Below are 25,190 nucleotides of genomic sequence, written 5' to 3' on the forward strand. Positions count from 1 at the left end.
ATACTACTATGTGCCAGAAACAGACACAACCCGTATCACTAAACAATTGCTGAATGAAAGATTAAATAACAGTTACATTCTCACTTTTAAACCATGTTTAACGATGTACATAAAGTGGTGCCTAAATTAATGAGTCCAGTGACTTTCTTAAACAAACTGCCCCATCTGGACAAGTAATGGGAATAAAATGGAGACAAAGATTTTACTTGAAAGATAAAAATGACTGAATATCTCCCTCTTATAGTTTTGCAAGATGCAGAATATTCTAGGATTTTTATATCACTTTATCTTCAAATTATACATATATAAATATATATAACATATATAAATATTATATAATTATATGTATAAATAGATATTTTAAAATATTTGTACATATAAACTTAAAAATCCTGCTTTCTAAAATAATGGCTCTGTCCTGAAAAGGCCTGCAGTTAAAGGATTTGGGGAGGTGGGGGGCAGGAGGGCAAAAAACATACTAGAAGACATGTGTAGTAGGCTAGTTATTTTGAGTAAGTTTGTATAATGGTTACTTCTTTTTGTGAGACCAATGAGCTACAGGAATTCCCCCAGCAAACACTCTGAGGCTTCCTGTGCACAAAATCACTTTCAAGGTCAAAATTACCCTGAACTACTGGGAAGAAAACATCTGGACAATCTTGGCATATAATGTGTGTGATAAAGTTTTGATGAGTCCACTACCTAATATTAAATAATAATAACCATGACAGTACAAACTTCTAACTTATGGAAACATTATGCTTTCTAAACATTTTGCCCAACTTTGATCACATGGCAATTATTAATAATACATCTATTCAAAAGGTAAATAATGAAGCATAATGTATACAATCCTCTACCCACTGATGTGTCATTAAAAGTGGAAGGCACTGTAAACAAAGATCTCTGCTTTATTTTTGGAACCCACAATCTCTTCTGGATTTTCGAGTACATGTGTATATAGAAGTAATCTTTACAAAGTATGCATATTCCAAAATATGCTCCATACAACCACAGGATAAGGAAAAAAAACCCTCTTGCATTTGAAATAAGAAAAAATAATGAGTAATCAAAGCTTAAATCAATATGCAAAGACAATGTGAAAATGTGCTCATGTTGCAAACTAGCTTGGATAGCAAAGCAATTCAGACAAGCCAAGGACCAGGGTAGAAAAGCACAGGTGAAAGTGAAATGACACTTAACTCAGTGTGCAAGCCCAGTGTTAAGGATGTACAACCATGTTCACTCATCTGCAGTAACTCTTCCATGCCTACACTGTTTGGAGTCCTTGGCACTTAAACTCAAATTTCCATCCACTTTGAGACTGTTGTCTGTCCTGCCTACCTGGTAAGGAGCAGGGACATTCCTGACCATTATTCCTGGGCTTCCCACAGGCCCTGCAATCAGGGTACAGTCAGCCACTTACAACATCCACTGAAGTGTTGGACACATCAGGGTAACCCAATGACTGCTTTTTTACCCCAGTGCTTTCTCACCAACTGCCCTTAATGGGTCCTTTTACATTTTTTGTTCATAAATGTTTACCTTCCTAAGGCATGTGGTATTGAAAATTTTAAAATGCAGCCCACAGATATATGTGGTTTTGGTTTGTTTCTGTTTTTGTCCCAGAGGCATATTATTAAGGTAAACCAAATTCACAAAGATTATAAGGGTTTCCTGAAAACTGACTTCTAATTTTGAGGGAAAAATGGCTCTCTACTATTAATACTGATATAGAAGAGTGTTGATGTCTTCTTTGTTTAAGGAAAGGGAGAAAAACACTGAATATTTATACATACATGAGCACACATATCTGCAGTTGTATCCAAACAACTTAAGATATGTGTTCTTACAAATGTAGGTCAAACTAGTAAACAAGGTGTATGTCAAAAGCACGTGACTTTTAAAAAAATTTTTTAACATCTTTATTTGAGTATAAATGTTTTACAATAGTGTGTTAGTTTCTCCTTTACAACAAAGTGAATCAGTTATACATATACATATGTTCCCATATCTCTTCCCTCTTGCATCGCCCACCCTCCCTATCCCACACCTCTAGGTGGTCACAAAGCACAGAGGTAAACTCCCTGTGCTATGTGGCAGCTTCCCACTAGCTATCTAATTTACATTTGGTAGTGTGTATATGTTCCTGCCACTCTCTCACATCGTCATAGCTTACCTTTCCCCCTCCCCATATCCTCAAGTCCATGCTCTAGTAGGTCTGTGTTTTATTCCCGTCCTACCACTAATCTCTTCATGACATTTTTTTTTCTTAGATTCCACATATATGTGTTAGCATATGGTATTTGTTTTTCTCCTTCTGACTTACTTCACTCTGTATGACAGACTCCAGGTCTATCCACCTCATTACAAATAACTCAGTTTCATTTCTTTTTATGGCTGAGTAATATTCCATCGTATATATGTGCCACATCTTCTTTATCCATTCATCTGTTGATGGACACTTAGGTTGCTTCCATGTCCTGGCTATCGTAAATAGAGAAAAGCACATGACTTTTAAGAGTCCTATACTTTCTAAATATATGTACCCAATATTGGGTATTTTCCTTCAGGGGCACTATACCTAAATTAACATTTCATTTTTAGTCACTGGTTTTAGAATCTGTGATTAGTTTCAGGCAAAAGAAATATATTTAACTTATGCTACTGAATTAATGACTTCTAGAAAAAAGCCACCGAATTAATAATGGCTTCTAGGAAAAAAAGGTTAAACTGTGCAAGCTAAATTTGCCGGACCTCACATAAACTAAAAGGTTTGTTTTTTAAAGTTATTTCTGTTGTGTGTTTGTGTATGTTTCCCTTGAGAATGGAAATCTCCACTTAATTTTACTCAAAAGCAACAGACAGGGCTTCCCTAGTGGCGCAGTGGTTGAGAGTCCGCCTGCTGATGGAGGTGACATGGGCTCGTGCCCCGGTCTGGGAAGATCCCACATGCCGCGGATCAGCTGGGCCCGTGAGCCATGGCCGCTGAGCCTGCGCGTCTGGAGCCTGTGCTCCGCAACGGGAGAGGCCACAACGGTGAGAGGCCCGCGTACCGCAAAAAAAAAAAAAAAAGCAACAGACACCTGTGCAGGGTTTGAACCAACGGTTACTCTTCACTGTGGCCCGTAATCCTCACCCTTCACTGTGCCTGACACACCCTCCAAGTGGAAGCCATTAACTATAACCAAGAGGGAATGAGCAGAAAGACGACACCATCCCCAGTGTTCAGCATTCATGCAAGTATTTACACTAGTAAAATATTCACCACAGGAAAACAAACAAAACCCACCCACGTTCACTCGTGGTGGTTGGCAGATTCGTTTTCATGACAGTTTTAAGTATTTCATTAAGTAAAAGGATCTAACTGGAACCTTCAAGAAAAACAAACTTTTATGCAAAGAGACAGGCATTTGCAAACACTAATGGTGAAGACAGGACTTCACACCCCGGCTACCCATTGTGGAGGCTACAGGATGCAGATGATCCCTGCTCATACAGTTGAGTGTTTGAAAAGCTTCCAAGTTCAACGATATAAAGACTCTGATGCCAGCTGAACTTAAGCCATGAATTTCCAATCAGAAAACAGGAAAATGAACCAGCTCCCAGTGACACCTCCTCTTGTCCACATATGGGCAGGAACAGCATGAATGTCAGCCACATCAGAGTTAGAAAAGGTCCCGCTTATCTCACTGGCTCTGAGGGATGTCTATTCGATCCCACCATGGATACCTGCTCACACTGACAAACTACACCTTTTCCTTACGCTTTATTCTACTCAGACATTCCGACCAGGAGGGAGTGTCCCCTTCACCACTGCTACGCACGAAATCTGAGTTTCCACTGATGTGCTTGGAGCATTGTGCTTGGAGTGTTTAAGCAGCAGACCTGCAGCTCAGTTCAGGAAGCCGAGCTGGTCAAGTGTTTCCCACTTGCTGGCACCCAGCGGTTGCGAGAGCATCAGCCCTGTTCTCAGCATCTTTCCATCTCTGTCCACTGAATCTTCACAGCCTGCCTCCGGGGCAGCTCTTGCCAAGAGAGTTCTCAAGCTGGGAGGGCTGAGCTCAGACCACCCGGAGCAGCTATCCCGGTCCTGCCAGACCATGGCTTCTTCCAGCGATAGGCTCCAGGGATTAGCCCAGAGGTGTCTGCTTCCCTCTCATTCTTAAGGGTCCCAGACTCCAACCCTCATGGGCACTGCTACTGCTTTCCCGCCAGCATTTTCTTTTCTTGTCTTCATTGCTCGCAACCACGCACATTCCAGGCCCTGGTGGCCCGGTGGCTCCCACTCCAGCAGCCTGTGTGTGATTAGGACTCCCATATATCGAATGCCAACGCTCACGTATATTATCATCTATTCCCCTGGAACTGATAATCAGGAGTCTGAGTATTGGAATTAGGAGACGATGCTTGCTTAGTATTGTGGAAGTGAAAGATAAGATTCTAAGTGCCTACAGCGACCTCATTTCTGTACCTAAGCAAACACAGTGATGGCAACAGGCAAAAGGGGTTTTTAACGTCTTCTTTCTATACAAAATGAATGCAATTTAATTTCTTCATGTCCACATTTTCAACATTTCTCACCTGGCAAGCATGCAAATACTAATTTCCAAAGAAATAAGCTGTAATTTTAACATTTAGCATTATCACTATTAAGCAAGAATTATCCCAAAAGAGACAAGATAATCTTGTTCTCACATTCACAAATTGATAGTTACATAGTTCAGTAACAATTTAATGGAAAGGAAACATTTCATTTTAGGTTTCTGATCTAAAAAAAAAAATCTGAACAGAATTCTGGCAAAGAGATAAACATTAATTATATAACTATGCAAAATGCCTCAGAAAAAGTTAACAAATAATGTAATATAATTAGTTATTTAAAATGTTATAAATGCAGCTGAGTTTTAACAGTGATTTGTCCATAGTTAAAAGTGTCAGAAAAACCTTTTAAAATTTTGATACTGAAAGAATAACTCTTCCAGCTTGCATTTTGTATCCATTCATGGTTAACACTTCGAGTAATTTTTAGCTGATATTTTTAACATATGCATAGTTATTACTCAGTTGAAGTATATCCCTTTCTACTCCAAGACTGATTTTCATACTTATGCTGATTTTTAGTATGTGAAGGCAGCTTTAAAAGATGTCAGGACATCTAAAAATAAGAATTTGGCCCTCAAAAAAGCTGTAAGCACCCCTGCAGGGATCGCACAGCAATCGTTTCTCATCTGATTTCAGTATACATAAAGGTTCACTCCCTTCTTTACACACAATGGTAAACATTCACCATCAACACAAGCTCTTGGATCTGCTAATAGTGAACTAAGATAAAACTAATGACCCCACGGTAGGGTTCAGCTGTAAAAGCTACGACATTAAGAACCTGTTTATGCTCAAAACTAGATTCCTTTGATTTGGGTTGGGGGGATACATTGTAGGAAATCCCTCACCCAGTGGAATAGCTTGTACTCATAAGGTCCACAGGAAACTGGGTGTTCATCCTAAATGCTGGCAGAGCTTCCCACCCACCCCATGCCCTACTCTCCACTGTTATGGAACAACAGTGTGAGAAGGTACGTGAGGGTGACGGTGAGGGGGGGGGTTCTCCAGCCCCACTGGTGATGTCAGGATTCGACCACAAACATAGGAGGGGTTAGAGAAAGCCTTCCAAGTTTAATAACCTTCCTACAGACCCTCTTTCTTTGGAAATCAGTGAATACACATTATTTTGCCCATTTTAGTGACAACCACACATGGAGGAATTTTTAAACATCGGACTATTTCCTGTGTGTGAAAGTGCCAGCTGAACCACTCAGTAGCTGTCCCTTGTCTCTACTTAGAATTGGCATACATTACTAACCATGCTTCGGCTCAAAGTCCTTCCTCCTCAAGGAGCACAGAGTATCAGGTGGCAAGCGGGCTGTCACCCTCACCCCACACCTGTAGATTGGGAAAAGCCAACCCAAGAAATAGGATGTGAATTCTTGGTCACTCTGCTTGTCACATCCTGCCAGATACATCAGCACACCCCGGCTTTCCAGTTAAACAGCAACACAAGCTTATCGATGCACCTGTTCTTTAAAAATCAGAAGCAAATTCAGATTTGAAGTTAATATGAATGATACTATACTAACTCAGTATCTCAAGATAAGAGAAACAGAAGCAGCAGAAGCAAGAGACACACCAGAGAAGGGCAGTTCCTCCAAGAGGCAGCAACTATGGCTTTAGGGGTTTTCTTGGCAACTTATACAAAAAAAGGAACCCTGGGCCACTGACTACTTGCTGTCGATGGGAAGTACATCCACTGGTCCATGGAAACAACCTTTCCTGGAATGACCCCCAGCAGCGAGCACCATGGGTCCTTGAGTAACCAGGTGTACAAGTCGTCACCCTATGCGTAATACAAAACCACACTTAACCCCCACATTACAGAAGGCTGAGGATGACATGGAGTCAGCCTAGACTCACACAGGACCCCCTGAGGGTACTGCAGGGTGATGTGGCATCAAGCCTTTCCTGACAAGCTTGCTTTGCAGGTGATCTGCACTGAGCCCAGAATCCTTCATCCGTCCCACTCTGCCTGGTGCCCACGCAGGGACACAGGACTCAACAGGGACCCAACTCCCAGGTCCAAGGCCATCACCAACCTGAAAGAGCTGTCTAGACTCTTTCCAGAGATGGCTGTTGGATATAACAACTCACCCGTGCCAGAGCTTTTTCCTCACCTTGTGGGTTTTAAGAAAGGAATGCAGAAACTCAGGTCTGGTGGGACAAACACCTGTGGATGCCTGACTCCATGGAAACATTCTAATGCTGGACTCCGCCGCCCCACCCAGTCCACGCTGCCTCCATGCTGCAGCTTGGCGCTAAAGCCCCTTCCCACCCCTATCCCAATGGCGTACAAGTCCCCACCTTGCCAAGCCCATTCTCTTTCCCTGGAACACCTCCTCCTCCCTCTCTGAGTACCTACTGTATTCATCAAATCTAATCCAAGGCAAATTACATTACCGACCACTAAGGTAAAAATACGCTAATTAAACTAGGTTGCTCCCTCGATTGTAAAGTGCATCCCCATTTCAGAGACTGTAAATGAAAAACAAACAAAAGGAAGAGGGGTTGTGGATTTCTTCTCCCCTGAAGCTTCCTCCCACCACACGAACCTGCCCACACCTGTCACACCTGGTCTGAGAGCTCCCTGAGGACAGGGCACTGGCACCTGCTCTCACCACAGTGCCCAAGGACTTGCACAATATGAGTTTCTTGTTGGTGATAATGACAAAAGGAATTCCTCATTACACTCAGATCATGAGAGGAAAAAAACAAGCAGACAAAGCAAACTGTGAACGACTTCTAATGAATTTTTGAAAGATTAGACTGGACGCCGTTCATCATTTTCCATCACAGTTAGAACAAAATCAATACTCCAAGCAAACGTGTCAGTAGTAGAGAGATGGCCCCTTTCTTTTACAAACACGCCTATGTTACACTGAATTTATCTCAAGGCACCCCTATTTGTGCTGCTATAAAATGTCACTTGTTGATATCAGCAGCAAGCCAGAGAGGGTCAGGCAACACTTAGGTGCCATCTAAGAGTCAGAGGAAATCTGGGAGCCTCTTCAGTGCAATTCTATTGGAAAGAAATATATTATGTCAGTGAAATCCTACACCTATTCTTCCACTTCCACGTGAAGTTCACACTTTAAACAACACAGAGAGACTGCCAGAGCTTCAATGAGCATGGCTGGCCAGGTGGGTGGGGTTTGAGGGAATTTTACGGATAAAGGAAACATTAATATCCACCTTCCCCTCTAACTTAGGAGAAGCACCGGCTCCAGAATCAGGCTCCTCCTCGGAACCATGTGTGGTCTTATAATGGGCTGCAGCACTGGGACAGGCTCTGGGCCCTAATTGAGCAGGAAACGATGGTTCTCCCATCAGCTCCAGCTCCGAGTGCCCAAGAACGCTGCCAAGCTGAGATGGGAGAAGTGACTAAGGAACTAACACTGTTCTATCCAGGCAGCACTTTCCCTTCGACACTAAAGCCAGTGCAGACTCGTAGCAGCACGGCCCTCTGCTCCTAAACGAGCATGCGGGTCTGCAGCACTGATTTCATGGCACTTCCTCTGTCCACAAGAGGCTCTGTCCCCTCGAGAACTGAGTTTGGTGGAAAACTAAACCTAAACGTCCAGTAAGTTGGGAACGTACCAGTGGGGCAACTGTCACTGCCTCATGGGACAAGGGAGGCAGGAGAAGCCCCCAGAGCTGGTGTGACGAAAGTTCCTGCACGGTGCAATAACAGGTCTCTTCCCCTCGGACAACAATCCCAGCAGTCCATTCCTCATCTCCTCTGACTCTCTAAGTAAACAGTTTTACTGTTAGGAGGAAGTGAGAAGGATTGTTTTACATTAACCCACTCCAAGCATGTCTAAAGACCACTTCACTGTTTAACCCACTTCAACAGTATGGGAATTCCTACGTCAGATCTGCAAGCCTGGGTTCTGCATATGGAACTAGCATGAACTTTTCAAGCTGCCCATCCAGTACCCACTTCTGTTTGCTGACAACAGGCCGATTTTTCTTTGATATCCATCCTCCCCCTGCAGCCCCTGCCATGGTGGTTGGCTCAAGTAGCCCAGGCCTCAGCTAACCAGCGCCTGACGTTCTCCTGGCCATAGGGTCTGGGCCGGTTCTCAGGCTGGCACTCAGCCTCCCCACTACTGCCCCTGGGTTCTGAGGGGGCCCACAGAGGATGATGTTCCAGGACTGCTATTGTGCGGTGGCCACAGGGAGCACACTGTGGATAAGGCCGTGCATGGGAGGCCAACTGGAGCAAGAGCCCAGGCTGGACCGAAGCCAATAAATAGGCAAAGCATAAGCCTGTCCCACTTCTGAACTTTCCAGGCTCACAAACCCACTCACTCAGTCACCAATTCGTCAAGCGGGGCCTCCATTCCTGCGGGAAGACGTGACAGACAGATAAGCTGCTCTGACTACATTCCCACCACAGGTCCCAGAAGAGGTGCCATTTAGGCAGGATGATGGCACAGCCTCTCTCAGGGCCCAATCCATCACCTTCATCATCAAAACTGGGCTGAAATCTAACCCTCCCACCAACAAGACTGTGAGTTGAGTACAGGGAGGACAGACACGGTCTCTTACTGTCTGTAGCACTCCTTCCCCACGTGCATCCAGTTACAAATGCACCATGTGGTTAGAAGTCATGCTCCTGCTTCTGATGCTGCGGAGGGAAGGGGTCGATGCTGACACCAGGGAAACCGACATACAGATGTGCAAATGCTGAGGGTGACAAGGTACTTTAAACAGCTGCTTCTTCCACAAAAACCTTGATCTAGTCTTGGCGATAACAGAGAAAACATGAAGCTTAACTCAGAGAAAAATGATGCTTTTCCCCACAATGCAAGCTCATGAATAACCAAGGACATGCTCACCGCTTCCTGGTACAATTCACTTCACTTACATCCTGAAAAATATCTGAATTAATGAATAGTACTAAAACAAAAAAGTCATGCAACAAAATTTAGAAGGCTGTGTCAAATTTCAGTAGATCCAAAGATTTTGAATCAAGATTGCTAATTAATAAGCTAAGATAGTGGACAGTTTTTATATAGATCAGGGAGCATCACTAACTAGGGTGATGCTGGAAATTCCACTGTGAAATTTAAAACAGGGACATACTGAAAAAATTATCAGAAGCAAAAGTGAAACATCAAATGTAATTTTTAAGTAATGGTAATACAGAGCTTAAACCAGCCATAATGTGCATTATATATTTTAAAGATGTGTATGTATATGCAGAGACTTATTAGAGATTAATTTAGGATGGGGAAGAAAAAAGAAAGTCAGAAATGAATGTTAAATGACTTCGGCATTACACAAAAGAAGTATTTCCATATCCACAGCAGCTTTCTGAGTAAGAACGCTTACATAAAGATGCATATCCCAACTATAAACAATTTGGGTATCTATGGGAAGAGACAGTGTCTCTCTCTGGGAAATACATGAATTCTTTCAACCTAAATGGACTATGAGGCCCAAGGGCCTTCCTGATGTCCATCACATCATTTTCTCTGCTCTCCACCACTTGGCCCTGCACATTTCCTGGCACCCTCCCCCTCCATGCTCAAAGCCTGGGGCTATCAACACCCCAAAACTTTGTTATCTTTCTGTTCTGCTGTCATCAACTATTAGCCACAGAACTTTCACTTCTGCGCAAATAAGTAGAAAACTGGAAAATTACAAAACCTTTTAGCTTTTTAAAATTTTGCCTTTTCAGATAATACCGATGATCTGAAAACATAACAGATCTTAAGCACTGACTGTACTTCCAAGGTCTGTTAATATACTGCCTACATCTGTGTATTAAAGTGAGTGCTCACTTCAGCAGCACATATACTAAAATTGGAACAATACAGAGAAGATTAGCATGGCCCCTCGAGGATAAAACTCAAATTCATGAAGCATTTCTTATTTTTAAAGACACATACCATATAATATCACATATGTGGAATCTAAATATGGCACAAATGAACCTATGTACAAAACAGAAACAGACTCACAGACAGAGAACAGACTTGTGGTTGTTAAGGGTGAGGGGGGAGAGGGATGGACTGGGAGTTTGAGGTTGGTAGATGCAAACTATTACATTTAGAATGAATAAACAACAAGGTCCTACTGTATAGCACAGGAAACTATCTTCAGCATCCTGTGATAAGCCATAATGGAAAAGAATATAAAAAAAGAATGTGTATAACTGAGTCACTTTGCCATACAGCAGAGATTAGCACAGCATTGTAAATCAACTATACATCAATAAAATAAATAAATAAAATTTACAAAAAATAAAGTGTGTTGTCTGATATATGTCATTTAATCAGTAAATATTCATAGGGCATAAACTGTTGGCTACATTTAGTTGTGATAACGTTTTAAGTGAAAAGCTTTAAATTCAGTGAATTTAGATATCCCTCAAAATTTAAGCCTTCTGACACCTGTTAATTGAGAATGCTACACCTGAATATTACAAAATCAAGAAAAGTGTTTAAATCGTGGAGCTCTAAATATTTCCACACATGCACTGCAATATACTAATACATAAACGTTCGAACTTTAGCATTTTCACAAATTTTTGAGCCCAAATTCCTTGATTTTCACAACTACAGGTGAATAAACATCTACATAAGTGTAAAGTTAAAGCACTGGCTCTTTACAGCCACTGAGTCTGACTCCAGGCAGTGCAAAGTGAGGTTTACTTACCTACAGACAAACCTCATTAGTGTACCAGTGGTGACACTGCACTCATGAGTCCCACAATCTCACATTTAAGCAAAGATGCTGAACATGAGGATTCTTTATCATGATTCTGCTTTAGGGGGAAGACTGTACATAACAGCTTTTGGTTTCTGACTCTCTATGTCAAAGACAGCTCTATGAAGCAGCTGTGCTGCCTCTGGTGCCAAAGAGTGGATCAGCTCATTAAACTAAAGAAAAACAGGTTAAAAACATAACCCTGCAAACCCTGAGCAAAACCATCCCAGGTCTAATTCCATCTGTGCCACTCTGGATGCATTCCCAGTCACAATGCTGGAGTCACTACCCATAAGATGAGAAGTCTGAGCAAGGTGATCTCTGCATCCTGCCAGTTCTGGAGTTAATCACTGATTCTGTGATTAACTTCTCAGTGAATTAGCTGATGTCACAGTTACGTTTGAGTAATTTGGCTATATGTATATTACCAGGGAAATCCTGGACACACAACACCACAGGCCACTTCCCTCACACAGCCTTTACTATTATCTTTTTTTCTTTTAAATTAGCTTTATTTTTAGAGAGTTTTAGGTTCACAGGAAAATCGAGAGGAAGGTACAGAGATTCCCCATGTATCCCCTGCCCCATACATGCACAGCCTGCCCCACCGTCAACATCCTCCACTATCAAGATCCCCCACCAGATGGGACATTTTTTAGAACTGGTGAACTTACAGGGACACATCATCATCACCCAGAGTCCACAGTTGACATTAGGGTTCACTCTTGGTCTTGGACATTCTGTGCATTTAGGGTTCCTCCATGTCTCTTCATGGCTTGATAGCTCTTTTTTTAGCTGAATAATATCCTACTGTCTGGATGGACCACAGTTTATTCATCTACTGAAGGACAAAACTTCTGAGTTTTGACAGTTATGAATAAAGCTGCTGTGAGCATCCGTGTGCAAGGTTTTTTTGTGGACATAAGTTTTCAACTCCTTTGGGTAAATACCAAGGAACGTGATTGCTGGATCATATAGTAAGAGTACGTTTAGTTTTTTAAGAAACCACCAAACTGTCTTCCAAACTGGCTGTACCATTTTGCATTCCTACCAGCAGTGACTGAGAGTTCTGGTTGCTCCACACCCTTACCAGCATTGGTATTGTCAGTGTTCCAGATTTTGGCCACGCTAATAGGTGTGTAGTGATATCTCATTGATTTAATTTGCATTTTCCTGATGACACACGATGTGGAGCACCTTTTCATAAGCATATTTGCCATCTGTATCTTCTTTGGTGAGGTGTCTTTTCAGATCTCCTGTCCATTTTTTATTTGGATTGTTTGTTTTCTTACTGAGTTTAAAGAGTTCATTGTGTATTTTGGATAACAGTCCTTTGTCAGGCGTCTTTTGCAAATATTCTCTCCCACCTGTAGTTTGCGCCTTCTCCTTCCCTTGATGCTATGTTTTTAATTACACAGAATATGGACTCCCAGTTCACCTCAATTTTCACCACTTCCTACTGTTGTTGAGCTCCCTCCCCAGGCCTCTTCTGACCCTGCTTCTCTAGTTTTCTTGATTTTCAACATGTAACAACATTCTACTGAAGGGAACAAAAGGCAGAAGGGCTTGCAGCCTTGGAGCAGGAGGCACACATCACACTGGGAAACCCCTCAAATCACACGCCAAGCAAAGTACCTCCCAAAGCCTGAGCAAGGAGCAGGAGCCCATGTCCCAGGCTGGGAGCTCCCTGCTGTACCAGCCAAACAAGTAGCCTGAAACTCAAAACCCCACCAAATGGGGCAAACAACTTTCACTGCCAAAGGCTTTCAATGAAGAAATGAAAGGGCGGGCTTCCCTGGTGGCACAGTAGTTAAGAATCCACCTGCCAATGCAGGGGACACGGGTTTGAGCCCTGGTCCGGGAAGATCCCACACACGGTGAAGCAACTAAGCCCATGAGCCACAACTACTGAGGCTGCACTCCAGAGCCCGCGAGCCACAACTCCTGAAGCCCATGCACCTAGAGCCCGTGCTCTGCAACAAGAGAAGCCACCACAGTGAGAAGCCCACGCACCGCAACAAAGAGTAGCCCCCCGCTCACCACAACTAGAGAAAGCCTGCTCCCGGCAACAAAAACAAAGACTCAATGCAGCCATAAATAAATAAATAAAATAAATACATTTAACAAAAAAACTAAAGGGCAATGCCTTGAATGAGAAAACAGTAATTGCTTTGAATTGTTTGCATGGTTGCAGTGTTTTTTTGTACCTTATGTAAGGAACCTAAGAGCACACACCACGACTTCTGAGTCCGGACCTAAAAATTCAGGCTCAGGGAAGCCTAACGATTTCAGGAATCTGAGGAGTAGGGCCAACGGGATCCCGCAGGAGCTTGAGGACAAGCACTGACCATGTGGTCCGTGTCAGTCAGCTAGGGTGTGGCCTGGGGCTGGCCACATCTCCTCTCCTCTGCTCTCCTGGGTCTCACCCAGAAGTGCGATACCCCCACCCCCAGGACTTAATTTCCATGCTAAGACTCCTGAAGGAGGAGCCTTTACTACCCCAGGGAGGCTGGAGAGCAGATCGTCCTGGGACCCATTTGGTGCTATACTGAGCAAGCAAGTGTTTCCAGAAATGGCTGTAGACAAGCTTCAGTTTCCAAAAACTGAAATGTGCTGTGTAAAACCAAGAATGTGGAAGGAGACAATTCAAGACATTCCGTGCTCAGATTTTAAAGAATAGTTGAAAAGTCAAGTATGAGGAGATAGGAAAATCTTTTATTACCCTCATGGTCATAACTAAAATCACTGTAATAGACATATATCTAATCAGAAGTATAAATTTTTTAAAATGTATAACACAGGAAATAAACCATAAACAAGTAAGCTTTCAAATCTGACAGTCACACTAATCTCACTGACAAAAGAGGTCTCTGAAGCAGATTATTATCCTCCAATTCTATATGGAGATTAAAATTAAGTCCTAGCAAACAAGGTTCTCTGAAGTGCCAGCATTTATTTTTAAAATAAAGGACACACTGTCACTCTGAATTTCTATTTTAAATGATCACTTTTACTTAGAAACTGTACCACTTGCTAACCTGACATCCAACATTACTAGAAGCCAATTAATTCAAGCACTAGTGAGTTTATTTATTTTAATGGAAACACTGATTAGGAAAAAACTGCTTTAGGGACCTTCAATGTTTTAAAGCATAGTATTTTCTATTTTCCTCTACTCAGGAGTAGAGGGTTGTGTACAGATGTGTTCAAAGCAATTTGGATGGTGTACACATAGAGCTTAAGACAGAGTAGCACTTCCAATGTCAGAAAGTCAAGGATGAATCCAGGATATTGTGAATAAGGTCACTCTGCTCTAATGTATATTGAAAATATTTCATATATCTGTAATTTGGATGGAATATCCTCATGAAAGACAACCAAGTCTAAAATACAGAAAAGCATTCTTAATGAGCCACGGTCCTTAAAACCAGAGTAATATTTCAGTGACAAGTCATTTCATACCAAATTTAAAACACCCATTTGAATGAGTTTTGTCATATTTTCATATTACATTTCAGAACTTCTAAAGCTCCTAAAGTCTCAAATTGAAATAGAGTCTGACTTCGACAATCTCCACATCACAAACATGTGTATCAAAAGCGATTGAGAGGGCTTCCCTGGTGGTGGCGCAGTGGTTGACAGCCCGCCTGCTGATGCAGGGGACACAGGTTCGTGCCCTGGTCCGGGAAGATCCCACATGCCGCAGAGTGGCTAGGCCCGTGAGCCATGGCTGCTGAGCCTGCGCGTCCGGAGCCTGTGCTCCGCAATGGGAGAGGCCACAACAGTGAGAGGCCCCCGTACTGCGCAAAAAAAAAAAAAAAAAAGCGATTGAGAATGCACTTTTTGATGGAAATCTTTACAAAAGGAGACAAAATACCTTGAGGAATACAAAAGGCTGATTCAACCTACAACAGAACGAAGACAAGCACATTCTGATGGACTATGGTTGAGCTACTAATCACTGAACAGGAAGAGGAATACAAACAGGGAGAAGTCTTTCCAAATAAAAGAAGATGAGCTGACAGAAGGAGACTGACCATTGTGAAGGGGACCGTGGCTGCTTATGAGCCTTCAGAAGCGACTTCACCTGTAAATGAGAATGGACACCTATCCTGCCTACCTACGAGCGGTAAATAACACAGCAGGATAGACAGTGAAAATGCTTTGTAAGTAAAAAAAAAAAAAAAAAGAAGGAACGTTTAGCACCTACTACAAGCTGAGCCGTTTACATATTTAATCCTCACAACTACCTGATGTCAGGCATTTAGATGAGGGATCCAGGCTCAAGGTTGACATGACTTGTCTGGATGAACCCACACCCTGACCCGTCAGGGCTGGGTCCAGGAATGTGCATTCCCAAGAAGCTACGGGTGAGCTGCTGCCAGGGCACAGCTGCACTCATGTCACCTGCTGTGGCCAGGGGGAGAACACCCCTGCTCCACACCCTCGTTTCTGAGGCCTGGGCTCTGATTCTCCTCACCTGCCACCAACAACTGTCTTCACTGAACTTACAAACAGAAGGAAAGGAGAAGGACAGAGAGCGGACTGCAGAGCATACAAAAGTATGCAAGAGAAAGACTTCCCCTGAACTAGAATCAAATGGGGTTTGAGTCATTGAGTACAGAGAAAACACAGGAGAACACACACTGTGCACCAATCTTCTTTTAGGAAAGGAGGTGAACCAGCAGCTCCGACCCATCACATCAACCCTAAGCAGTCTTGTTTCTACAAGACTCAAATCAACAGAATTAGAAATGAAAAAAGAGAAGTAACAACTGACACTGCAGAAACACAAAGGATCATGAGAGATCACTACAAGCAATTATATGCCAATAAAATGGACAACCTAGAAGAAATGGACAAATTCTTAGAAAAGTACAAACTTCCGAGACTGAACCAGGAAGAAAGAGAAAATATAAACAGACCAATCACAAGCACTGAAATGGAAACTGTGATTTAAAATCTTCTAACAAACAAAAGCCCAGGACCAGATGGCTTCACAGGCGAATTCTATCAAACATTTAGAGAAGAGCTAACACCTATCCTTCTCAAACTCTTCCAAAAGACAGCAGAGGGAGGAACACTCTCAAACTCATTCTATGAGGCCACCCTCACCCTGATACCAAACCTAGACAAAGATTTCACAAAGAAAGAAAACTACAGGCCAATATCACTGATGAACATAGATGCAAAAATCCTCAACAAATACTAGCAAACAGAATCCAACAGCACATTAAAAGGATCATACACCATGACCAAGTGGGATTTATCCCAGGAATAGGCTTCTTCAATATACGCAAATCAATCAATGTGATACACCAAATTAACAAACTGAAGGATAAAAACCATATGATAATCTCAATAGATGCAGAAAAAGCTTTTGACAAAATTCAACACCCATTTATGATAAAAACTCTCCAGAAAGTAGGCACAGAGAGAACCTACTTCAACATAATGAAGGCCATATATGACAAACCCACAGCCACCATCATCTTCAGTGGTGAAAAACTGAAACCATTTCCTCTAAGATCAGCAACAAGACAAGGCTGCCCACTCCCACCACTATTATGCAACATAGTTTTGGAAGATTTAGCCACAGCAATCAGAGTAGAAAAAGAAATAAAAGGAATCCAAATCAGAAAAGAAGAAGTAAAGCTGTCACTGTTTGCAGATAACATGATACTGTACATACAGAATCCTAAAGATGCTACCAGAAAACTACTAGAGCTAATCAGTGAATTTGGTAAAGTAGCAGGATATAAAATTAATGCACAGAAATCTCTTGCATTCCTATACACTAATGATGAAAAATCTGAAAGAGAAATTAAGGAAACACTCCCATTTACCACTGCAACAAAAAGAATAAAATACCTAGGAAAAAACCTACCTAAGGAGACAAAAGACCTGTATGCAGAAAACTATAAGACACTGATGAAAGAAATTAAAGATGATACAAACAGATGGAGAGACATACCATGTTCTTGAATTGGAAGAAGCAACACTGTGAAAATGACTCTACTACCCAAAGCAATCTACAGATTCAGTGCAATCCCTATCAAACTACCAATGGCATTTTTCACAGAACTAGAACAAAAAATTTCACAATTTGTATGGAAACACAAAAGACCCCATATAGCCAAAGCAATCTTGAGAAAGAAAACAGCCTGAGAAAGAAAAGAGCTTGAGAAAGAAAAGGGGCTGGAGGAATCTGGCTCCCTGACTTCAGACTATACTACAAAGCTAGAGCAATCAGGACACTATGGTACTGGCACAAAAACAGAAATACAGATCAATGGAACAAAACACAAAGCCTAGAGATAAACCCACGCACATATGGTCACCTTATCTTGATAAAGGAAGCAAGAATATACAATGGAGAAAAGACAGCCTCTTCAATAAGCAGTGCTGGGAAAACTGGACAGCTACATGTAAAAGAATGAAATTAGAACACTCCCTAACACCATCCACAAAAATAATCTCCAAATGGATTAAAGACCTAAATATAAGGCCAGACACTATAAAACTCTTAGAGGAAAACATAGGCAGAACACTCTCTGACATAAATCACAGCAAGATCCTTTTTGACCCACCTCCTAGAGAAATGGAAATAAAAACAAAAATAAACAAATGGGACCTAATGAAACTTAAAAGCTTTTGCACAGCAAAGGAAACCATAAACAAGACCAAAAGACAACCTTCAGAATGGGAGAAAATATTTGCAAATGAAGCAACTGACAAAGGATTCATCTCCAAACCATACAAGCAACTCAAGCAGCTCAATATCAAAATAACAAACAACCTAACCCCAAAATGGGCAGAAGACCTAAATAGACATTTCTCCAAAGAAGATACACATTGCCAACAAACACATGAAAGGATGTTCAACATCACTAATCATTAGAGAAATGCAAGTCAAAACTACAATGAGATATCACCTCACACTGGTCAGAATGGCCATCATCAAAGAAACCACTAACAATAAATGCTGGAGAGGGTGTAGAGAAAAGAGAACCCTCTTGCACTGTTGGTGGGAATGTAAATTCATACAGCCACTATGGAGAACAGTATGGAGGCTCCTTAAAAAACTAAAAATAGAACTACCATACGACCCAGCAATCCCACTACTGGACACATACCCTGAGAAAACCATAGTTCAAAAAGAGTCATGTACCACAATGTTCACTGCAGCACTATTTACAATAGCCCGGGTATGGAAGCAACCTACATGTCCATCGACAGATGAATGGATAAAGAAGATGTGGCACATACATACAATGGAATATTACTCAGCCATAAAAAGAAACGAAATTGAGTTATTTGTATTGAGGTGGACAGACCTAGAGTCTGTCATACAGAGTGAAGTAAGTCAGAAAGAGAAAAACAAATACCGTATGCTAACACATATATATGGAACCTAAAAAAAATAAAAATAAAAATAAAGGTTCTGACAAACCTAGGGCCGGGACAGGAATAAAGATGCAGATGCAGAGAATGGACTTGAGAACATGGGGAGGGGAGATGAAGTGTAAGCTGAGACGAAGTGAGAGAGTGGCATTGACATACATACTAAATGTAAACTAGATAGCCAGTGGGAAGTAGCTGCATAGGACAGGGAGATCAGCTCAGTGCTTTGTGACCACCTAGTGGGAGGGTGGGAGGGAGACACAAGAGGGAGGGGATACGGGGATATATGTATACGTATAGCTGATTCACTTTTTTATACTGCAGAAACTAACACAACATTATAAAGCAATTATACTCCAATAAAGATGTTTAAAAAAATAGCTTTCTGAACCCAAGGGACAAGCACCTCCAACTGGTAAGGTTCTGCTTTCTTTACACAAGAGTCACCAAATGCCCATTTCACAACTGCTATTCTCATCAGAACTTGAGGCCAAAGAAAATGGGAAAGGAGCAGGGGGCAGGGAGTGACTCCGAATTTGTAAGAGGTTGACCAGCTGCTTGAGCAGGTGGAGAGGCAGGGTGTCCCTCCCCGTGAGTTAAAAGTCATGCCACAACTAAAATGTTTATAAATAAGTAGATTAGTTAATAATAAAATGGATGTTTTTACGAGTGCACAGAGGCAGAGCGCTGCACATGCTGGAAGCCAGGTATCAGCTGCTTGCGGAGCAACCAGCCCAAGGGTTGCTGATCTTGGTGAATTGAGGTCGGGGGAGCCTGGGAACACCAGCCAACGCAGAGAGGCTGGACGGGTCTGGACCAAAGGAAACCTGATAGTGTGTCCGAGGAATTCTGGGTCTGACAAGTGGCTCTGGGGAAATCACTGCATCGTCTGCGAGCGCACATCTGGAAAACTTCAGAGGCACAGAAGGCTCGTGAGACAAATGGCTGCAAAGGTCCCAAGGGCAAAGCCTGCTGTGCTCCAGTCAGGAAAATGGACTTTTGGTAGGAAGCAGCCAGTCATAGGATGATGCTGACAGCAGCCTAAGGGTATGGGCTCCCCACTACATTCAAGCACAAGTGCCAAACTCCGTGACAGAATCTGAAGATCAGGCTGTAACTGGTGATAATTCCGTAACTTATTTTATAGACAAACTGGGTGAACACAGGGTTCCCCTGGACACCAAAAGGATCAGCCCAGGACCTCAGTCTAAAATGCAGACGGCCACTCTCAGCATTGCTAGGCACTCTCAGCACTGTAAGTAATTCTTGACATAAATGAGTAAATGCACTTTTTAAACCAGAAGGAAATGTGAGCCTTCCTGTTGCACCTTCTGAAACATTCTCGTCCAAGGGCCAGTCCACCACTCTGGCAGGAAGCTCTAGTATCAAGAGCGCTGACTTGGATGTGGGACAAATGCAAATCCAAGAAAGTGGAAGCACTGTGTCCTGGAGCCAGCACCCCCTGCCCTTTGCCCCTCCCCTGAGCCCTGTGTCCTCCACCGCTCCTCCGCAACACAAGGCCCCTCTCAAAGTGGGAAACCCAGAACAACCTTCCTCCATGGAAGGCCCAATAAGAAAAACTGCTTAATCCAGCATCTCCATCCAACTAGGGGAAACTGCACGTCATTTCTCATCAGCAAACAAGTCAAAACTGTCATCTTACGTCAGGCAACCAAAACAGAGTTTTTTCTTACTTAAAAGATCTTGCTGTCTTTGTCCATTTAGAACTGATATTTCTTAAACTAAAATGATTGAACTTGATCATGTGAACTTCACTGTGTAAACTGTAGCCCAGTCTTAGGGGTTATAGAGATTTTTCTGGTTTTTCATTCTGTCTGTTGAAGGTCAATACCTAAAAATGGGTCAGAATTGACCACCCCTCCCCTAGTAAATTCTAATGGTAAACACAGTAAAATCCCATGAAGGTTGACGAGAGACAGGTTTAAAGGGTAGTGAAATTAAAAATGTAATGAAATTCTGATGCTCAAATCATAATCAGTATTTTTAAGAGGCACCTAACTTTCCTAAGCATCTAGCTTGCACATTAACTGCAAGCAGTTACCAGATTCCACAAAGTCACGCCTCTTCCCCTTGAGGAGATTCTCAGAGGGACACAGATTTCTAAAGGCATCAGGATGAGTAGATACCACAATTGGATACACACAACACAACTTAAAATAAACCAAAGTAGTGCTCCATTCCTTCAAAATAGTCTCTTCAAGGTTAGACAGCCTCCTAAAATACTGTCTATGGTGCCAACGTGTTTATCAAATGTTTCCTTCTACTCGGGAAGAGAGATGGTACCACGTGGAATTACAAAATGGCATATTACTGACATCCAAAGAAATGGAGGGTTCAACATACTAAAAACATTTTTAAAGTCATTTCTAATACGTACTCCACCATGATGCCCAAACTCACGTCTTCAGTGATCAATAATACAATACTGATAGACTGCAGAGAAAACTGCTGGCTACCCCTCCCCAGTGTCCATTCTCTTCTTCCTAGAGTAACAAACCTCAAACTTCAGCTGGGCACATGCCTCCCACACAAAGATGATGTTCACCAGCCTCTCCTCCAATCAGGTGAGACCTCGTGATCAGGAATTAACCATGGGGTGTGAACTGGTCAGGCACAACTTGAACGGGGAAGGCACGGTCCACCCACTTCCTTCCTCTCCTTCCTGCTGGCTGAAATGAGAGAGGGGAGCCTGGTCCCTGGCAGACCCCAGACAGCGACCACCAACCCACCCCACACCTGCTGACCTTTACCTTACAGAGAAAGACCCCAACCTAGGGTCTCTATTACAAAACATGTTTGCTTCCATTCCTTTTGAAAAACTCAGAAATAAGAAATGGGTGTTTTGCTGAATGACAGCATCTTAATTATTTAGGGGTTTGGATCAAACAAAGCCATAACAGAAAAAAACAGAACACTGTTTTAGGAGACCAAATTCCAGCCTGATGTACCACTAATGGGCCACATGGCCTCAGATACTTAGCTATTTCATCTCACAGTATTTCTTATCTGCTGGATGATCAGTGACTTTAAGTTACAATTGTCCTCAAAAGCCATATCTAAGAACAAGTAAGAAATTAGTTTCTGGTTGTGGGGTGAAGAGAGCCATGCCCGCTATCCTATTCCATGCCCACTTCCCCAGACAATCTGAAGCCGTCTCAGAATGCTGGGGTCCACAGAGCAGGTCCACAGAGCACCTTTCAAGCCTGCAGCACAGGCAGTCCACCCTTCAACTGTGCATGTTCACAAGGAAAAGGCAGCATGGCTCAAAGAGACCTTCTGCCTGAGGGCAGCCCTTGTCACAAGCCACCTAGCCTCCCAGTCTTTCTGCCCCCAGAACCATCCCCCCAGATAAGAGACCGGCCTGGAGAGAAGGGAAACATAAGCCGGTTAAGAGAAAGGAGCTGAGAAAATCACTGATCCTGACACGAACCATTATCCACTCCAATGTGCCTGCCAAACGCAAATTTCTAACTGGTCATTTGACCTAAATTCCTCGAGGGTATTTAAGTTAAACACTAAATCATCAACATCCAGGATTCCCTGTAGCACACACTCTTCACAAAAAGGCCAGCACTTGGTGATAGGTGTGTCCCTGCAGGTCTCCATAGGTTTTCTCTTATATATTTCACCCTGAGCTACAAATGGCCACCATGCTAATGTTCTGTGATGCGTGCTCAGAGTTAGCGTGACCCGACTACAGAACTCACAGCAGACCACAATCTTAATTATCTTAATTATTTTACTGCTCAAGATAAAACGGTTATGTCTGACAACACAAACACTGGTGCTCACATGGACTGTGGTCCCCAAGTCACAAACCCTCAACTCAAACCTTCCACCTCAATGGCCGCCGAGAGCATGTGGATTCACTCAAGCAGTTACTGCATTAATTCGGGAGGTGTGACACCGTGTATGTCTGTGCACATGCATATGTACATGCACACACATATTTGTGCCGTATTTTCAACATCTATCTCCCATTCCTGTGTAAACTTTCGTCCTGGGCACAGATGGTATTCAAATAACAGTCAGATGGATGCTACCTTAGTTTCCTAGGTTTGCCATGACAATTACCACAAACTGCATGGCTTAAACAAAAGAAGTTTATTCTCCCAGTTCTGGAGGCCCACAGTCCAAAATCTAGAGGCCCTGTGGGCAGGGCTGCTCCCTCGGGAAGCTCTATCAGAGGAGCCTTCTTGACTCTCCAGGTTTCTAGGTGCCCTGGCATTCCTGGGATTGTGGCTGCATCACTCCAATCTCTGCCTTGTCTTCAAGTGGCCTTTTTGTCTGTGTTTCTGTGTCTCAGACCTCCCTCTCCTTTCGTACAAGGACACCACTCATCACATGGAGGGCCCACTCTAAGACCAGGATAATCTCATTTGGGATCCTTATCTGTTTCCCAATAAGGTAACATTCACAGGTACTGGAACTTAAACCTATCTTTTGGGAAGACACAGTTTAACACAGGACAGATGCTGAAACAGCCAAAGGGATTACAAATTTTGTAATCCTAATCCCAGCAAGTGTGGAGGCAGAACCCACTGTGAGAGGGCGCGAAGACAGAGCAGCTTTGAGTTACCTTTAAAAGTCTCATCAGTTTTTACTGATTAAACCTTCCTGCCAGCATATAGTTTCTACGTGGACAGAAAAGAAAGAGTGTGAAATTCGAAGGGAGAAGGTTAAGATCTGAAACCTCGTTCTTTTTCTTGAGTTACCATGGTCCCATTTTCAATTTTGAAGTACTTCAAAGCCCCATTTAAAAATCATTAGCCAACACATACTAGTTTTTCATTCTTTTTTCCCCTCAGAATGCATTATACATGCCACTATGATACCATTTGTTTAGTAATAACAGGAGATATACTAAAAATTTTCAGTACCTAGGTATCAGCACTGTGTCCTATTCAGCCTTTCATCCTCAGCATGGAGCAAAACGGGCACAGTCAGTCTTCATTAAATGCTCACCACGTGGCCTGGAGGAATTTGCCCTGCTGAGGGGCTCCTTTGTTGAAGTTTGATTTACCCCATGGGGTGGGGGAAGCCTACAGAGTGAGTTGATAATCAAAATCACACTAAACATAAGGCCACACGTAGGACGTAAGAGGAAGTCAGAGACTCCTGTGGCTGCTCTGGAAAATTTATGTCAGATTCTTACAGGTATATACTCTCCACTGAGAACACCCTGTAAAACCTCTCTAAAAACTCCCACTGTTAACAAACAGGAATTATGGCCCTAGCATAGACTTCTGGTCCTTTCAGGCCCAGCACATCCCCTCCTAACGCCCAGGAAGCCAGAGGAATGACAGGTCCGCGGGCCTGGCTCAGGGGTGGTGGGCAGCCTGTTCAAGCTTGCACGGTGCTCCTGAAGCCCACCAGCACAGGCGTCATCCCCACCCAACCAAGCTCCTTGTTTCGCCCTCAAATATGACTCTCCAAGACACAGAGTAAGAAACACGACAGGCCCAGCAGAGCCCGTTCCCCCCATCCCAGTCCCCCTTAACGAGCAGGCAGGTCCCCCGTCTGTGAAGTAGTTTCAAGTTCTAAGCTCTCTTTGTCCCCCTTCTGAGGGTCCTCTGGGGTTCAGATGAGGCCACAATCACAGGGTCCCTTCCAGTGAGTAGAAGGGGATGATTACTGGGAGGTCGAGGCTAAGAAACCTCAGAGTGGGGACGATGAGGATGGCTAGCCAGTGCGCTCAGATCTAAGTTGCCATCAGTCAGCCTGTTTTACTCTGGTTCTCGAGTCTAACTTAAGGACCTCAAGTATAAGTCTAAGAACCTCAGAATACCCAGAAGAGGATATAAACATTGTAAGGTTCTGATTTATAATTTTTTTTTTTTTTTATTTTTACAAAACCCCCCCCTGTACCTATTCATACTTCTACCAACAACTGTATCAATGCAAGCACTGGGTAATGTGATTTTGAAAAACTGCTAATTAGAAATGGAAAAAGTAGCATATCATTAATTTGTACCTGTGTGAAACTAATAAGACAAAACTTCTTTTCAAGTGTTTGTTAATCTTCTATATTACCTCAGTTGTGAAGTGTTTGTTCATTCATCTTTGCACATCTACTTTTTAGGTTTTGTTTTTTTTTTTTTTTTGCGGTACGTGGGCCTCTCACTGCTGTGGCCTCTCCCGTTGCGGAGCGCAGGCTCAGCGGCCATGGCTCACGGGCTCAGCTGCTTCGCGGCATGTGGGATCTTCCCAGACCGGGGCACGAACCCGTGTCCCCTGCATTGGCAGGCGGATTCTCAACCACTGCGCCATCAGGGAAGCCCTACTTTTTAGTTTTAAGGCATTTCTTACCAATTGGAATAAGCCCTTCATATAGTAATCATATTAGCCCTTTAATCCCTCACTGTATTTGATTTTTTTAAATTTAATTTGTACAGATTTGGAAATACAGCAGTTTAAAAAAGTTTCTATGTAACAAA

At 42.8% G+C, this 25,190-nt stretch overlaps 1 protein-coding gene and 1 non-coding gene across 5 annotated transcripts in view; one reads left to right on the plus strand and one right to left on the minus strand.

Moving 5' to 3' along the window:
* Window positions 1-25,190, minus strand: part of DIP2C (disco interacting protein 2 homolog C) — a 371,973-nt gene that overhangs the window by 210,002 nt on the left and 136,781 nt on the right. The window lies entirely within an intron of this gene.
* Window positions 10,393-10,496, plus strand: LOC131753881 (U6 spliceosomal RNA). The gene has a single exon (XR_009334950.1). It is a non-coding gene; the product is annotated as a U6 spliceosomal RNA (small nuclear RNA).

Source organism: Kogia breviceps, chromosome 3 (genome assembly GCF_026419965.1).
Source record: "Kogia breviceps isolate mKogBre1 chromosome 3, mKogBre1 haplotype 1, whole genome shotgun sequence".
In the NCBI taxonomy this organism is placed as follows: domain Eukaryota; kingdom Metazoa; phylum Chordata; class Mammalia; order Artiodactyla; family Physeteridae; genus Kogia; species Kogia breviceps.